Source organism: Rhipicephalus sanguineus, chromosome 2, assembly GCF_013339695.2.
Source record: "Rhipicephalus sanguineus isolate Rsan-2018 chromosome 2, BIME_Rsan_1.4, whole genome shotgun sequence".
Lineage (NCBI taxonomy): Eukaryota > Metazoa > Arthropoda > Arachnida > Ixodida > Ixodidae > Rhipicephalus > Rhipicephalus sanguineus.
This window is the reverse complement of record NC_051177.1, coordinates 236,952,691-236,968,642: the sequence shown is the minus strand read 5'-3', so window position 1 is coordinate 236,968,642 and position 15,952 is coordinate 236,952,691.

Below are 15,952 nucleotides of genomic sequence, written 5' to 3'. Positions count from 1 at the left end.
CTTGCGCGTGATCTTATTTAGCGCTCGGTAGTCAACGCAGAAACGAACGGAGCCAGCTTTTTGGTTGACTAAAACGACCGGAGAAGCACAGGAACTGAAAGAGGGTCGTATTATATTTCATGAGAGCATGTCGCCAACTTGTTCTACAATTACTTTCCTTTCCGACTGCGAAACACGATATGGCCGACGGCGTATAACTCCCGAACCGTCGGTTTCAATGCGGTGTACAGCCACGGAAGTCTGACTCAGTGTTGTGGCACAGCTGTCGAAGCAGGCTTTGTGCTTAGCTAAAAGCGCCAGTAGCGCTTCCGACTGTGCAGATGTTACGTCGGAACCGATCACTGCTCGCAAAGAGGAAGAACTCGAACCTGAAGCTGGTACTGGTGATGAAGACGGGCAAAGTGCTGCGATGGAGATCAGTGGAGAGGCGTCTATCGTCGCAACAGTCATCCCCTTGGGTAACAGCATGGATTCTGCAGTTGTGTTGCAGACAGGCAGAAGGGCTTGGCCACAGGACAACCGGAGGAGACAAGAGGCGACGAGAATTCCATGCGAAGTACAGCGAGAAGAAGGGGCAGCTAGTGCGTCACCATCGGCTGCTTGGCTAGATGTGATAGCTACACCACGAGTTCGTGAACAGGGGGCAGGACGCAGTATTCAGCGACAGTTAAGCTGAAGATCGAGGGCGACGGGGCCGATATAGATGCATCCGTTGTATCCGTGATGTGAACGACGTTCTGTTTACATGATATAACCGCGGAGGCAGAATGTAGGAAGTCCCAGCCGAGGATAAGTACATGAACGCACGTGGTCAACACAATCATCTCGATGTGGTGACGTATACCGTCAAAGAAGACATGAGCCGCACACTGTGCGTCGGGTTGAATCTGTACGTCATTTGCGCCGCGCAACACAGGTCCTACGTAAGGTGTTCTGACCTTACGGAGCCGCAAGCTCAAATCTCTACGCAAAACAGAAGTGGCGGCACCGGTATCAACAAGAGCTTGCACAGGAACACCTTCAAAACCACGGACAACATATTGGCCGGTCGGACAGGAGGTAATTTTGGTGGTCGACAGGATGCAGTTTTCCCTCCAAAAACTGCAATCCTTGTTTTCCGAATGCTGGTCAACAAGGCGGGACACGGGGCGAAGCGGTGATGCAGAGCGGTGGTAGGGCGAAGGAGAGCGTCATCTAGAGGAACGGGAGTCCTGACGTTCACGCGCGGACGCTGGAGGAGACCGAGAGCGGTGCTGCGTGTACAGATAGGCATCTGTCCAATAAGGATCCGGTCTTCGCATCCGGTCTCGCTCAAAGTCAGCATAACCTCGTCGTTCATCCTGCTGGCGGCGACGACAGTAACGGGATATGTGGCCACGTATACAGCAGTAAAAACAGACGGGACGGGATGAACGCCACACAGGATATGAAGGTGCAGGTGGTGCTCTGACGCCCACTGAAGCCAAATGGCCACAGGCAGGGTCAGGAGGCTCAGATGCGACGGTAGAAGGTGGTATTGCAGCAATATCGCCGTATGTGGACATCAAACGTGTTGTTTGAGCAACCGATGCTGTCGGTGTCGTCATGGCTGCCATATCAGCGTACAGGGGTTTCGGGCTAGCTGGTGGACCGACAGGTGCTGTCAGTGACGTCATGGCTGCCAACTCCTGCTTAACAAGGTTGCACAGGTCGAAGGGTGCCGATGGAGCGGAGCCAGCAGTGAATTGCGTCTGTGCCTGTTCTTGAAGTTCTTCGCAGATGATGGTGCGGATGAGGGCTCGTAAGTCAGAGTGAGGCGTAAGGTGCGGATCGCTGTCTTGCTGAAGACGCAGGGACTGCAGCTCGCCTAGGCGCTGGCATGTCGAAGTAATGTCCTCTACTGTTGCAGGGTTGTGAACAGCCAGGGCGTTGAACGCGATCGTGCCTATTCCTTTGAGGATATGGTGAATGCTCTCGGCTTCCGTCATTTCGCTGTTCGCACGACGGCAGAGGGCCAAGACATCCTCGATGTACGAGATGTATGACACGTGTTCGAGTTGAACACGCGCAGCCAGCTTTTGTTGCGCGATCTCGGAACGGCCCGATGAGCATGCGAAGATTTGTCGCAGCTTGATGGTAAAAGCGGACCAATCGGCGAAGTCAGTTTCATGGTTAAAATACTACGTTTTGCCACAGCGGTGAGATAGAATGGTATATAAGTCAATTTATCGGCTTCGGTCCACCGATTGACTGAACTCACGCTGCTGTAAATGTCGAGCCAGTCGTCGACGTCGTCACCGCGGAGACCCGCGAACACGGGTGGTTCGCGTTGAGGCAAGATGTGTGACCGGGCTAGTTGGTATTCCATAGTGATGTGAACAGCGCTAGTCAGCGCTAGTCCTCGTCGGTTATTCGTCCTTGTGTGTTACACGTGCTGTTCACGTTACTATCGCGTTGAGGGCTCGTTACAGTGGACAATGGGTGGGCAGTCGGAGGTATCGGTTTTGTAGCGTTAGGGCTAGCGGTTTGGTCTGATAATTGCTAGCTGTAGGGGTAGCCGGGCGCGAGCGGTGACCAGATCGTAGCTCCAGGTCGGACGGGATCACAGGAGGACGTCGGGATCTTCACGAACGTCCACCACTGTGAAAGACGCAGGACGCCCGGACCACAGAACGCCAGCAGAACCGTTTATTCCGCCGTGTCTGCCCCGGCACAAAACACGACCCAGGTAGCACAAAACGGATAATTGACGTTTTATAAACGTTTATCCGAGACGATAAAAACGTTTAGAAAACGTCACGAAATAGAAGCTAAAGGTCTAGAAAACGTTTTATATACCGTCTAATGTCCGGCTACAATCCGTTTTTAAGACCATGTAGAAAACGTTTTTAAGACGATCTAGAAAACGTTTTAAAAACGTTGCAAAAACGTCGCAAAAAATCTTATTTTTAAAACAGATAAAAATATCCCATTGCATCGTCTTTAAAAAGACGTTTTCGAAACGTTTTCAAGACGATCAAGGAAACGTTTTAAAACGTCGCAAAAAATCCCATTTTTAAAATAAAGATATCCCATTTCATCGTTTTTGAAAAGACGTTCTCTAAACGTTTCTAAGACGTCATGCAGAACCTCTTTTAGCTTTTTTGTTTTTGCGCATGCAATTATAATAGTGCATGTTTTTAGGAAGCCCCCTCTGTTATAGTAATTACAGTAACTTTATTCTGTAATTACTATTACAGAGTGAGAGCTCAGTAGATTCACAGACAAAAGTTGTCATGTCATAATTTATTATGTAAAAGAGCAACGATTCCTCTACAACACAGAAACGTAAAAACCACGAAATGAGATATAGCATGTGACTATATAATATTATTCAGAAGCGGCAAAAGAATGCAAAATATCGTGGTAATTAAAATGCAGCTTTATAGTATCGAACATTCAAGAACACTTTTTTTGCACGATTCATCATTCGCAAAATTGCTGTCAAACAACTAACAGTGCAATATGACAAAATTTGGGATCTGGCACAGCCATTCTGCAATATGTAAGCGTCGACTCATTAGCTTTACTTAATCAAACGCAAAGATGAAGTGAAGAGAAATTGTCGAAAAGGGAATGTAGCTGAAGCCGACGACTCGACAAGGGGACTAGTTTCCGTCAGGCAGGGGCATAGCCAGAAATTTTGTTCGGAGGGGGGGGGGGTTCAACCATACTTTATGTATGTTCGCGCGTGCGTTTGTATGTGTGCGTGGTTATAAACGCGAGCAAAATTGAAAATTTTCGGGGGGGGGATTTGAACCCCCCCCCCCTTGGCTACGCCCCTGCCGTCAGGCCCCTGACGAAGACAAGCATTCACGATGAAACGTTTTCTCAACGCTTCATGTTCCACTGAACTTTTTTCTTGTAGGAAGGAGAGAGAGAGAGAGAAGGAACAGAGGACAGGCAGGGAGGTTAACTAGCGTCCAGGTTGCTACCCTACTCATGGGAGGAGAATGAGGGAGTAAAAGTAAAGAGAAAGAGACACATTTCACAACACACACACAGAGGAGTGTATCACAGGGGGTCACTCAATTTGGTGCCTTGAAGCACTGCAGGAGGGCTCGTGTGGTTTTCTGGGCTGATTTGCCATGAAGACAGATTCCCAAGATCTTTCCTTCGGGAAAAGGCCGACCGTCAAGTCTCCTGAAGGCACACTGGAGAGTTTAAAATAGCATACAGCGGCACAAATGATGATCGATAGTCTCTACGCAGTTGCAGTTATCGCACATTGATGAATCTGCCCTACCAATCCGATAGATGAATGAGTTAGAAGACGCTACGCCGAGCCACAGCCAACACAGCAATACAACAAAAAGACGTGGACAGCAGAAGTGGACAGGACAGCGCTTACTCATGTCCACTTCTACTGTCCACGTTTTTTTCAGTGTGCTTCAACCTAATTTTCCAAACATGAACGTAAACCAACAGGCGCAACAATTATTATGATGAGACACATCAGCTAAAGAAATTGGGACTCTTTCCCATTTTTTACTCAAGAAGCACACAGCTGTAAACTCAGGATTGTCAGAGGCAGATCAGGGTATTGCACTTAGTACATCATATTGCTCAGTGTCAGAATATCACAATGTGAGGCAAGTCAGTCTGAACACATGGCTTCATGACAGGTACTTGATGGAAATCACTAGGCACATCCACAAGTCTGCAAAGAACACTACAAATAGCATACACACGAATGTTGTTGTGCCATTAGCAGCATGGGGCAGCGTTCCACATCAAATATATTTTAGCACAATAGTCCTAGTGCGGTTTCTTGAAGATGCCGACAAACAACGACGCTGAAAAAAACGGTTACTGCTTTACAAACTGTGACCTTTTGTTTTTGAAAGTTTCCAAGGAAAATAGAAAAATGTCAATCTCTTGACATCCATCTTTTTTCATACTAAAACCTGTCAGTCAGCCCATCAAAAAGAAGAAAGTAATAAATTAGTTGGTGTAGCCTTTGTTTCTAAACATCTAGGGCAAGTACCATCCGCAATAAATAGGAGAAAATATCATTTCAAAATTTGTTATTATACCTATAGGACGGTGTGAAAAGTTGAAAACTCGATAACACCGTACGGCGGCAGAGAGCGAGCCTGCTATATTTAACCAGGCGCGTCTCTTAACGCCTAGTCAAGTACCACCTGTAATAAATAGGAGCACAAGCACGAAATATAGCAAAAGAGTGCATGACCGGTGAGCTCGGCCGCCCATGCGAAATCGGCGAGTTTAAGTGACATTGCAGAAGCAACGGCCGCGCGGATGGATACAGTCAGCGCTAAGGCCTTCGTGCGGAAGTTGGACGGTTATCGCTGCGAGTAAATTACAGTAAATTACGTAAAGTTTACTGGTTAACGAACTTTGAAGTTTGAAGTTGAAATTTCAGTTTGCGGTGGTTGATGCATGGCCATGCATGCATGGGCCAAGTGGCGCGCAGTTCGCTGCTGGGCGACAAAACGTCTTATAAAGTGGGTCTTCTAGACGTCACGAACAAGACGTTTTTAAAACGTCGAAATTGGATTAGGATCGAACAAACGTCTTGAAATATATGTTCCATACCAAAATGGTCTCAAAAGATGCCTTTTCTAGACGTTATCAAAAACGGATATAATACGGATTTTCTCTGACGTTTTTAAAACGTCGGAATTTGTTTAGAAGCGAACAAACGTCTTGAAATATACGTTGCAGACCAGAATGCTCTTTAAAAATACGTTTTCTAGACGTTATGAAAAACGGATATATTACGGATTTTCTGTGACGTTTTTAAAACGTCGAAATTAGTTTAGAATCGAACAAACGTCTTGAAATACACATTGCAGACCAAAATGGTCTTCAAAAATGCGTTTTCAAGACGTTATCAAAAACGAATATAACACGGATTTTCTGTGACGTTTTTAAAACGTCGAAATTTGTTTAGAATCCGTTTTATCCATTATCCATAAAAAAACGTTTTCTAGACCATGTGTGCTACCTGGGTCGAGGAAGAAGAACAGAGATGATGATGGCTATGTACAAATGAGAAATATGAAGTACGTTAATTGTGCTTACAATATCTCTCATTAAAAATTCAATCACCTCTAATCGTCGCCAAACCCTTAAAACGTCGTGAAATCACAAAATACAGCGTTTCTGAAGGCTAGAAGCTTATATGTCATCAGAAATTCCACCTCTGCCAATTGTCTCAAAATAGTGGAAAACGTCGTGGAATCGCAGAATATAGCGTTTCTGAAGGCTACGAGCTCATACCTGATGAAAAATTCCACCACCTCCAATCGTCTACAAACACTAAAAAACGTCGACAGATCGCTGAGCAAAGCATTTGTCAAGGCTACAAGCTTATATCTCTCATCAATAATTCAAGCACCTCCAATCGTCTCCAAACACTATAAAAATCGCCCAATCGCCGAATAAAGCATTTATGAAGGCTAGAAGCATATATATCTCATCAAAAATTCAACCACCTCCAGTCGTCTCCGCACCCTATGAAACGTCGTGAAATCACAAAATACAGCATTTCTGAAGGCTAGAAGCTGATATCTCTGATGAGAAATTCAACCACCTCCAATCGTCTCCAAAGCCTATAAAACTGCGTGAAAACACACAATAAGGCTTTTCTAAAGGCTAGAAGTTTATATCTCTGATCTGGAATTCAACGTCCTCAAATTGTCTCGTGAAATCTCGTGAAATGTCGTGAAATCGCAGAATGTAGCGTTTCTCAAGGCTACAAGCTCATATCTCTGATGAGAATTTCTACAACCTCCAATGGTCTCCAAACACTAAAGAAAAAAACGCCAGGCCTGCGCAGAAAGCGCAGGACAGTCACAGCGAAAGCTCGAAGAGCGGCATTTCTAGAGCCCGTTATAAACTCTCTTGTGGCTACTAATACAATAGCAACGTACACACCACGCCACAAATCATAATTTTTGTGAAGTTGGGAAGCACCCACCATGACATTACTCGTCATTCTGCGGAGAAGCGAGGTACCATCTGTAAGGCATTATGTGCAGTTTATTGATGCGACGGCTTATGACGATGAAGAATTATGACTCAGCCTTTTGTATAGGGTTGGAAGCTTTAAATAACCCACTAGTTACGTATTTCGCATTGTGTGACACCTGGTCGTTATTTCACTCTCCCACCACGCTTTATAACATGCGCTAACGTGAGAAAGAGAGAGAGGGGGGGAATTAACTTTATTGAGACCCTGAGGAAATGGATCATAAGAGCCTTATGGCTTCCTTGGCAACAAATAGAGGTGCACTTGCGAGGAACCCACTACGCTATAAATAATAATTTGTGTGAAGTAAGGAAGCAGCCGCTACGCAATTTTTCGTCATTCTGCGCAGAACCGTGGTACCTGCTAAACCGCTGTAAGGTATTATGTGCACTTTGTTGATGCTGTGGCTAATGACAATGAAGAATTATGGCAGAGCCCTTTGTAATGGGCTCGAAGCATTCAACAACTCACTCGTTGCGCAGTTCGCATTGTGTGACGCCTCGTTACAGAATTCGCGTTGTGTGACACTTGGTTGTTATTTTACTCTTCTACCCCGCCACATTACATATGTTAATGTGGTTCGTTCCCGGCATGAAGCCTGTATAGGGTCTTTTTGTGAAGCAGTTTCAAGCACCGGCATCGCTCTGAGGTAGGATACTGGGCTCCCACGCAGAGTGCCCAGGTTCGAACCTCGTCCCATCCTGGAAATGTTTCCTTATTTCGTTTTTTAAATGCGAATCATTTCTTAGCGAACCTCTGGCACTTTGAGCGTTTCTATCTACGTATCTATCTATCTATCTATCTATCTAGCCGCCTACGTCTGGGTGCTCTCATGATCGCCTCCTTAACTTAGTGTAGACCAAAATTTGCATGGGAGGGTAAGAGGATTTGACGAATATGATTGCCGGGTCATGACATGAATAACGTTAAAATCCTGTCGCGTACGTCGTCAAACCCTTTCCACTAGACACGTGTGGCACATACCCGTTTGCCACGGACCGCGGTGTACGGGTATGCGCCACAGGTGATTGACAGTTTATATGTACCCAGGAACGGCGAGAACAGACATTGGTAACTACTTAAATGCTAGGCATTAAGGAAAACCAACATCGGCAGCGTTGACTCAATGAATGGAAAGAATGAAAATTAGGATCCCAGCAGGAATCGAACCCAAGCATTCTGCGTGGCAATCAGGTATTCTACCACTGAGCCACGCCAGGTCTATAAACTGGTTTGGATAAGGAGCCTACGCAAGCGTAATATCGGTGCAACGTCAATCGTGGCTGTGCGGCTGGTTATCTAATTTTGCAAGAAAGCAATAAACACTACATGATACTCCTACGATGTGTACTCCTACGATACAGGCGTCATGTCAGATTAACGTCTGTAGTTCCAGTGTTGGTTCCGCTTTTATAGCAGTCTAATAGACATTACGATTGTATTCCTATGATTCAGCAAGCTATATTGAAGCATTGCTCGACCCCGGAGGAATACATTAACGAAAGTTACATATGATATCCACATCACCGCACCGTAAAGTGCACTTCGTCCACCAGAACGACGCAGCGTCCTCTTCATTTCTTACGAGGCTGGGCGATGACCTCATGCTGACCTAGGATGATGCCAGATTGACTGACAGCCGTTTTGTAGACTAGGCTACGTAGGCCACATACACCCAGGTAGTCAACGAATACGACAAACACCATCCACAGATGTTGGTCTACGTAGCACTATCCAGGCCTACCAGCCTCAACAGACTATACATCAGCAACGCGAAGGGTGGCTTCAGGTTCCGACATGTCGCCGGCTCTGTCGACAGACAATTTGTCGACGAAATGACCGAGGCATCCACGAATTCCAACAGCTCTACTAAACCACATACTTCACTACACGTGAACCCCTCGTCACCACGATCATGACCGAACCTATATCAAGTCATGACCAGCTGCTGGTGCTTACTGATCACGGTGATGATGCCTTTGTTCAAGAACTGCCAAGAACTTCTTGCACACATGCACACGGGTTCGTGAAACATGCGTGCGTTCTCGGGACACGTATAAGCACTACATATCAGCTTACCACTTCTGGTGTTGGTAATACCCAGGTTGCCATTGGCAGTGTTACCCAACCGTAAACAACTGGTTATATAACACATATGCGGCTCTTCAAAGTATATATATGTGTGCGTATAAAACTTATACAAATATTTAGAATAATTTTGTAACGTGTCGCTCAGTAAAAAAAGTTACGCCACAGTCAAATACTCGCCGCATGCTTCGCATACCATCGACTCCCACTGTACGTGGGATCTGCCGAATTTTTTATTTATTTCGAGCGATAGTGGTTACGGACACCGGGGGCGGCCGTGGCGGATAACTACGGCGCCAAAAACGGCCCTTGTTGTGATCTCATAACAGCTTTCGCTGTACAATTACACCATCTCCCTCTAAAGGGGACCATGAGGAGATGCGAAGCCGGAGCACTTGCACGATCGCGTTCCGTTGGCGTTCGCTGGGCATGCTACCGACCTCGCGTCGTGGAACGCGAAGAGGAACACTATGCGCGTCGTGTCTTCCCTCTAGCCTGGCCGTTAATTCTCACAGGGCATGCGAGGAACGCGGTCGACAGGCGGGCGAGAGAGAGGCAGCGTAGGAGAGGAGAGAGATGGAAGGGGACGCGCATGCGCTGGCCCTCATCGCGGCGCTCCGCAGGAGAGAATTTCGACATGTCGAGCCCGCATTTCAGAGGAGCCAACCGAGGCAAGCGCTGGACCGAACGCGCGCAGCGCTCTGCCATTTGAAGGAGAGGAGACTAGAGGAGGAGATTAGCGTATGCGCCGTCAGAGCAGAAGCGAGAACGCAGGAGAAGCGCAAGTAGGTGCTGGTAGAGAAGTGGAGAGAGTAACGCGCTGCTGTTGGAGAGAGGAAAGGCGGAGAGTCGCGCATGCGCAGTGGGAGTGTGGACTACGACGCTGCGTGCGGATGACCACGCCGCGTTACATAGCCCCGAGCATGACATACTTCGCATACAAAACGTCGTCAAATCACAGAATAAAGCATTTCTGAAGGCTAGTAGCATATATCTTTCATAAATTCAACCACCTCCAATACTCTCCAAACCCTATGAAACGTCGTGAAATCACAAAATACAGCGTTTCTGAAGGCTAGAAGCTGATATCTCTGATGGAGAAATTCAACCTCCTCCAGTGTCTCAAAACAGTACAAAACGTTGTGAAATCGCAGAATGTAGCGTTTCTGAACTCTAGAACCTCAGAAATATGACCGCCTCATATCGTCTCCAAACGCTGCAAAACTTCATGAAACCGCAGAATAGAGCGTTTCTGAAGGCTAAAAGCTTACCTCTCTCATCAAAAATTCCACCACGTCCAATCGTCTCCAAACCCTATAAAACTGCGTGAAATCACAAAGTAAAGCGTTTCTGAAGGCTAGAAGCTTCTATCTCTAATAAGAAATTCAACCTCCTCCAATTTACTCAGAGCTGTACAAAACGTCGTGAAATCGCAGAATATAGCGTTTCTCAAGGCTACACTCTATCTCTGATGAGAAATTCCACCACCTCCAATCACTATCACTACCCTATCAAACGTCGTCACTACACTATCACTACACTATCAAACACTATCAAACGTCGTCAAATTGCAGAATAAAGCATTTCTGAATGCTAGAAGCTTATATTTCTCATCAATAATTCAAACCACCACAAATCGTCTCCAAACAGTATAAAACATAGCCAAATCGCCGAATAAAGCAGTTCTGAAGGCTAGAAGCATATATATCTCATGAACAATTCAACCACCTCCAATCGTCTCCAAACACTATAAAACTTCGTCAAATCGCAGAATAAAGCATTTTTGAAGGCTAGACAAAGGGACACAACGGGCTCGGCAGAAGGTGGGCCCGACGCCCGTGGCCGTTCAAAAAAGAAAAATTCACAGCATATCCACGGAGTGAATGATGATGAGTGGGCGAAGCTGCGGAGGTTCATCGGTAAACCGTGAATCTTCCGTGAATTCTGCCCAGTACATCATCACCGACGTGAGATCGGGCGCGTTTATACTAAAGGTTCGTTGAGTTATGACGACTTGCAGCTCACTTTAATTTTACATTACGCTGTGAATTTTCATTGTTTAGAAAACCATTGCTTTAGAAAACATCTGGCGTCTTTCGTTAAGCAGCTGGCGTCTTTTCGTTTTGCTTTAGAAACATCTGGCGTTCTTTCGTTTTGCTTTTACAAAACATCTGCCGTCTTTCGTTGGTTTATTTCATCAATCAACGGCGTTTTGAACAAAATTTTTATTGTTTAATCACGCACAGGAGAAATCTCACCAGGCACTACCTTGGAGGTAAACAATGGCTGCTAATGGGAATGAGAGAGAAGAAGTCGGCTTTCAGCTAACACTTACACTTTCTACTTCTACTAACGTTTCCTACTGGAACATGCCAATGGCTGCTAATGGGGAATGAGAGACACAAGAATTCGGCTTTTAGTTAACGCGCACGCTGCGAATTTTTTATTGTTCAACAACGCACAGGAAAAATCTCCCACCGGCACCACCTTGGAGGTCAAAGCGTAAGACTGGTTACGCACTACGACTACTACGACTACGACTACGAGGGACGAACGGGTGCCGCCTTAAGGAGCTTCGCCCCTAAAATAGCCGGCCCGACGTCGGCAAGTTAGTTCGGGCCGATGTCCTTTTTAGGGGCGAAGCTCCTTCGGTGTGGTTCGTTCCCTCCTCTGTAGTAGTAGTAGTAGTAGTAGTAGTAGTAGTAGTATGTATGTAGCCAGCTCTAGTTTAATGATCGAATTGCTCACTAGATGGCGTTTCATGTATTTCATAGAGCACAGGATTTAGTGCAACAAAATGTGGATTGATGGTATTCAATGATCACGGAGACCATACGGTCTTAATACAGGGCCAAAAAATACCGAGGGTAAGCGAGTACAAGTACCTCGGAGTATGGGTAAATGAGGGGGATAGATATATGGAGGTTTTTCGTGGGCTCCGGAATGACAGCGTCAGATAAGTTGTTTTTTTTTTGCATGATTCGAGCTTGTTTTTTTAGTTAAGCCACTAGCTTAATAGAGCTTATTGCAGCTTAATAGTGCTTACAACTTTGTACTGTTGGTACAAAGGGGTGTGACAGGCGCTTCGGTTGTTTTTTTTTTTTGTTTTTTTTTTTAATATTTGTTTGTTCGGCCACCACGTGGCTTAAAGGTGCACGGGTGATTTGAAGTGTAACATACTTGCGGAGTTTTGTAATATCATTTGGCTTTAAGTGTATCTAATACGCCGCGTGAACGATCTATAGCCATGGTCAAAAAGACCGTAAAGTGTTCAGGATGCGGAATGGGGCGGAAAATAGAGGTTTGTGAGGATGAGACGACAGAGAGAGCTGACGCCAAGTGTAAGCAATGCGAGTTAGAGGCGAAGATGGAAATAATGATGGCCGCCCAGAATGAGCTCATGGTGAGAATCTCCGAGCTGGAGAAAGCGGTAGCGACAGAGCGGGAAAAAACGATGGCTATGGCGGAAAGGCTTAAGTCAGCCGAGGAGGGATTAGCAAAGGTAGCCATGCCAGCAAAGGTAGCCACGGGGAACAAGGAAGCAAGCGACAGCGGGAACAATGGGGCATCGACCCTCACAGTGGTAGGCGCGAAGGGGGAAACAGGTTTGGAAAAGACAGGTGCAAGGGTCACAGGACCCACCTTCCGCGAAGTAGTCTTGGGAACGGGAGGGGACAAAACAACAGCAGTAGCACGCGCTAGTAACAGGTGCAGTGGCCAGGTGCGGGAAAGTCGAGCAGAAAAGTCGGATCACGTGATAATCGCCGGGGACTCGAATTTAGCTACATGCGCAGAAGCAGTCAAGGAAAGGGTGAGAGGCGACAAACGAGATTTAATAGGGACGTTCCCGGGCCATAGGCTGGGATCAGTGATGAGACAAGCTAACGCAAAACTCGCAGCTAAGTCTAATGGACGTAACCTCGTGATAATCGCGGGAGGTCTAAACGACGTCTTGAGTAACGAATCAGCCGAACTAGCGACCACATTGGCGAAAGGGGTCGATGACATGCGCGCCATTTCCCCTCAGGTGCAGATAGTGGTATGCACAATACCGGAGGTACCGGTGCGTGACGGCAACCTGCAAAGAGCGGTTGTCGACGCAAACAAAGAGATATGGCAGATGAGTAGAGAGAAACGCATCGAGGTAGTGGAAATAAACAGAGAGGTGCACAGGTGGGGTGGTTTTCGAAGAGACGGAATACACTTCGATAGGAGGCTTGGCCACGAGGTGGGTTGGCGTCTTGCAGGACGCGCAGAAGCTTTTTTGGGGGGCACGCGGGCCCTTCGGTGCCCATGGTAGCTTGTAATGAGGAAAACAACCAGGGGGACTCTTTGACAGGTAGTATAGCGAAAAAACAGAGAAAAGGTAAAAGAAGGGAGAAGGTGCGTGTTGCAGTTAGTTACATTAACATGCAGGGTGGCAGAAAAAAGGCAAAATGGTTAGAGATTGAGGGACAGTTAAACAAGGAACAGATAGGTGTTTATGCGGTTACAGAAACACACCTTAGAGACTTGGAAGAGCCACCACATATTGAAAATTATGTTTGGGAAGGATGTAACAGGATCACATCAGAAAGGAGAGGTGGGGGGTTGGAATGCTAATTCATAGCAGAACAAAATGGGAGAGAGTGAAACAAACGTGTTCAGAGCACATATGGGTTTCGGGCACAGTAGGTGGAAAGAAAACGTGGCTAGGTGTAGCTTACTTGTGGACAGGGAATAACTGCAGAGAAAAGAATCTGGAGATAGTGAAATGCATAAGCACCGATATTAAAGAATTTGATCATGATGCCGAGATAATCCTTCTAGGGGACATGAAGGCTCACATTCATGACCTTGACGGATATTCAGACACCAATGGCAAGTTATTGCTAGATCCTCTGCGAGCAACATAGTCTTGAGATAGTTAACGTGGGGCCTAAGTGTGAGGGGCAGATCACGTGGGAAGTCAGAAACAGGCAATCGAGCATTGATTACTGTCTCATGACAGAAGGAATATATGACAAACTTAGAGAGATGAGAATAGACGAAGAAGGCATTAACAGCTTGGGTAGTGATCATAAACGCATAATATTACAAATGGGATATAAAACTGAAAATAAGAACAGAGAATCAAAGTTTGGCAGCTCGTATCTAAATGACAAACAAATAACAAATATAGCCGCAAGAGTCGAGGAAAAAGTAGACGAACTACCAGGCAAAGACTGGAAGTATAGTGAGCTGCTACATGTAATCACGAAAGAAATGGAAATAGAGAAGAAAACTATTTGTTGGAGAAGGAAAGAAAAAGCCAAAAAGTTGGTGGAACAAAGAAATCCGGGAAGCGATCGAGATGCGACGTCAGGCATCACGGGAGCACAGACAGGCAAAAAAGGAGAAGCGGCCACAGGACGAAGTCAGCCAAATATGGGAAATATATTTAGAGCAAAAATCCATTGTGCAGAAATTAGTCGAGGCAAAAATTAAAGGTGAAAGTGAACGCTGGATGACAGAGATTCGCGAAAAGAAGAAGGCCGCGCCTAGGATATTTTGGAGCCACCTAAAAGCGCTGGGTAGGAAGTCTGTCACAATGCAACAACATATGGTAGATGAAGGAGGAAATAAATTGGAAGGATATGAAGCGCTAGGTTACATCCGAAAGATAACAGCCGATTCGTTTTAAAAAGGTCCCCCAGGGGATTCCCCGGTGAGTAAAAGTACGCAAAGGGGTGCAACCGACGAAGATCTAGTACTAGAGAATTTCAATTGGAAGAAGGACGAAGGAAAAATTCCTAAGCGCACTACTCCGGGCTTAGATGGGGTTCCCGTCAGCCTCATTAACGAACTCGGACATAACACTAAAGAAGCACTGCTGAAAGCCGTAGAAAAGTGCTTACAGGAGAGGGAAATACCAGACAGTTGGCGAAAAAGTAGAATGAACTTAATCTATAAAGGCAAGGGAGAAAGGGATAGCATTCGCTCTTATAGACCGCTAACAATTACATCGGTGCTATACAGGTGGGCGATGCAAGCAGTAAAATTAAAATAGAAGCGTGGGTAGAACAAAATGATATTTTGGGAGAACTTCAGAATGGATTTCGAATCGACAGGCGGTTAGACGATAATCTGTTTGTTCTTACCCAGTGTATAGAAATATCTAAAATAGAAAACAGGCCCTTATACGTAGCTTATCTAGATATCACCGGGGCGTATGACAACGTTAATCAGGAAATTTTGTGGGATATATTGAAGGAAGTGGGCATAGGTGACGACTGTGTACAGCTTTGAGGGAAATATACCGAGAAAATACAGTTTGTATAGAATGCGAAGGAATAAGTAGCAAGGACAGCGTTGAAATTAGCAAGGGGCTGAGACAGGGATGCCCTTTGTCCCCGCTGTTATTCATGCTGTACATGGCGAGGATGGAAAAAGCGCTAGAAGGTAGCAACATTGGATTTAATTTGTTACACAAACAGGTCGGAGCGATGGTTGAGCAGAAACTTCCAGGTCTATTTTATGCTGATGATACTGTCTTATTTGCGGACAGTCAAGATGATATACAGCGACTGGCAGATATATGCGGAAGGGAGTGTGAGGCTCTAGGACTAGGATTTAGTGCAACAAAATGTGGATTGATGGTATTCAATGATCACGGAGACCATACGGTCTTAATACAGGGCCAAAAATACCGAGGGTAAGCGAGTACAAGTACCTCGGAGTATGGGTAAATGAGGGGGATAGATATATGGAGGTACAAGAGAAAGCATCGGTAGCAAAGGGAAAGAGGAATGCTGCAATTATGAAGCACAGAGCTTTATGGGGATACAATAGGTACGAGGTGCTTCGAGGGCTGTGGAAGGGTGTAATGGT